Below are 2,976 nucleotides of genomic sequence, written 5' to 3'. Positions count from 1 at the left end.
TTTTTTTTTTTTTTTTTTTTTTTTGTATATTCTTCCAGTGATACATGTACATACAAATAAATACATACATATTTATTCTTTTTCCCTGATTATTTTCAAATGAATGAAGTGCTGGTATACAGGGTTCTGTACCTTGCTTTTATTTTTTTTGTCACTTAACAATGTATTTTAGAGATCCTCTACAACAGCATATAAAGAGCCTCCTCATTTAAAAAGGCACATAGGCTCTCACCTCCAACCATCCAAGATGCCGAACGGGGAGAAGGCCAAGGAGAAGAAGGTGGCCCCCAGCCCCTGCCGTCATGAAGAAGCAGGAGGCCGAGAAGGTGGTAAACCCTGTCTTTGAGAAGAAGCCTAAGAACTTCGGCATTGGACAGGATATCCAGCCCAAAAGGGACCTCATGCGCTTTGTCAAATGGGCCGGCTCCATCTGGCTGCAGCGACAAAGGGCTATCCTCTATAAGCGGCTGAGTGCCTCCTGCGATTAACCAGTTCACCCAGGCCTTGGACCGCCAGGCAGCTACTCAATTGCTTAAGCTGCCCCACAAGTACAGACAGGAGACAAAGAAAGAGAAGAAGCAGAGACTGTTGACTCGGGATGAGAAGAAAGCTCCCGGCAAAGGTGATGTCCTCACAAAGAGACCACCTGTCCTTCGAGCAGGGGTTAATATTGTCACCACTCTGGTGGAGAACAAGAAGATGCAGTAGGTAGTGATTACACATGATGTGGATCCCATTGAGCTGCTTGTTTTCCTGCCTGCCCTGTGCCATAAGATGGAGGTCCCCTACTGCATTACCAAGGGGAAGGCCAGACCGGGAGGACTAGTCCACAGGAAAACCTACACCACCACTGCCTTCATGCATGTTAACTCGGAAGACAAAGGAACTCTGGCTAAGCTGGTGGAAGCTATCAGGACCGACTACAATGACAGATATGATGAGATCTGCTGTCACTGGGGAGGCAACGTTCTGGGTCCAAAATCTGTGGCTCACATTGCCAAGCTGGGAAATGCAAAGGCTGAAGAACTTACCACTAAACTGGGGTAAAGGTACATTGTTGAGTTTTTTGTATATAAAGATAAAAAATTTTTTCCTTCAAAAAAATAAGGCACATAGTATTCCAATGCAGTAGTTCTCAAAGTGACAGGTGGTCTTGAAATCAAAATTATTTTCATAATAACCTAAAATGTTACTTTCCTTTTTTACTCTTTCACTAGTGTACAGTGGAGTTTTCCAGAGGCTACCCGACCTGTGTTATTGCAACAGAGTGAATGCAGAAGCAGACCTGAGAATACAGCTCTCTTCCATTAAGCCAGATATTAAAGAGATTTGCAAAAATACAAATTATGCAAACCTTCTCACTGATTCTTTTGTGTTTTGGAAAATATGGTTATTTTTCAAAAAAAAAAGTGTTACATTAACATATAATAAATTTATTATTGTTATTTTAAAATAAGTATTCTTTTAAATTTCTAATTGCTAAAATGATAATAAATATTAATATAATTTATGTAAACTAAAGCTGCTTGGGGTCCTCAATAATTTTTAAGAGTATAACATGCTTCTCAGACTAAAAAGTTTGAGAACTGCTATTCTATTGCATAGAATAACTCGTTCCCTACTATGGACATTTAAATTGTTTTCAGGGAGAGCTCCAATCAAGATGGTGGAATAGATGGTTCCCAGTGTCACTCTCTCCCACAAACCAACCAAATTTACAACTATATAAATGTAACATCAGCCAAGCTGGGGCTGCTGGAACTCAGGGGAAGAGGAAGAGATACCTGCGGAGTTCATGAAAGGGGAGAAGCCACAATAAGAGAAAGAAAAAGCAGCTCTGAGCATTTTGGGCCATGGCTGCTTTATGGCTTGAGCTGATAAGCACATAGAGCAGGAGCCACAGCTGTGCCCTTCAGATGGAGTTACTTGGAGGCAGCAGGAGAGAAGAGGGCCTTGGCAGACCCCAGGACAGCAAGACCACTAATAGGTTTCCCATGGACCCACGCAGGAGTGAGGAGTCAGAACAACAGAAAAAAGGGAGCTATTCAGAGGCCAGTGAGTCATCACAAGGGACCAGCACAGGGCCTATCCCATGGGAAGTGTTTGGAGCATGGGCGGTGGGCAAGATGGGAACACCAGGAGAACACTGGGACACAGCAAGGACAGTCGACCTGCCCCCCAATCAGCACAGGACCATTCAGAGGAGACTGGTTTGGAATGCAGAATTGCATAGGGTGCAGTTTGATGAAAAAACTCAGGCCCAGATCAGAGATTCTACAGAACACAGATCCACTGGGTCTCTGGAGAGCCGGAAGTACCTATAAGATCAACCATGAAACCCTGAGCTGCACAAAAGGCCTTCCCTAGGGAAACAGCAGCAAAGTAGCAATTTAAACAACCACACAGCTCAAATACTGGTTTCCATAGAAAGTTCCCCCGTGTTAGAAGCAAAGGACAAAAAATTAGTTCTGGCCCAGGCACACCACCAGCACCTTGGGGCCTGACTGGTAACTGGAGGATTAGATCCAGGGACCGGACCCGACTCCCACTTCCAGGCAAAATGCACCAGTGCCTTGGGGCAAGCCCAGGGACCCAAAGCATGGAGAAGGGGATTGGAACCCCCTCCGACAACCAGGCACACCAAGACAGCACCTTGAGGCCTGCTCAGGGACCTGAGGCAAGGAGAAGGGGACTGGACCTCTCTCCCACAACCAGGCACACCAAGCCAGTGCCTCAGGTCCTGTCCAGTGACCTAAGGTATGGAGCTGGGAACCGGACCCTCCTCCCACACCAGGCACAAAACACCAGCACCTCAGGGCCCACTTGAGTACCCAAAGCATGGAGAAGGGGACCGGACCCTCCTCCCACAACTAGGCACATGGCAACAGCGCCTTGGGGCCTGCTCAGGGACCTGAGGCAAGGAGAAGGGGACTGGACCTCTCTCCCACAACCAGGCACACCAAGCCAGTGCCTCAG

The 2,976-nt window shown here is 46.4% G+C and overlaps 1 pseudogene; it reads left to right on the top strand.

Annotated features, from left to right (window-relative positions):
* Positions 1 to 247: 247 nt before the first annotated feature.
* LOC103586881 lies at positions 248 to 1,047 on the top strand (annotated as a pseudogene).
* Positions 1,048 to 2,976: the final 1,929 nt, after the last annotated feature.

This window comes from Galeopterus variegatus, unplaced genomic scaffold, assembly GCF_000696425.1.
Source record: "Galeopterus variegatus unplaced genomic scaffold, G_variegatus-3.0.2 Scaffold389, whole genome shotgun sequence".
In the NCBI taxonomy this organism is placed as follows: Eukaryota; Metazoa; Chordata; class Mammalia; order Dermoptera; family Cynocephalidae; genus Galeopterus; species Galeopterus variegatus.
Note: the sequence above shows the minus strand (reverse complement) of the source record. Positions and strands in the feature narration are given on the sequence as shown.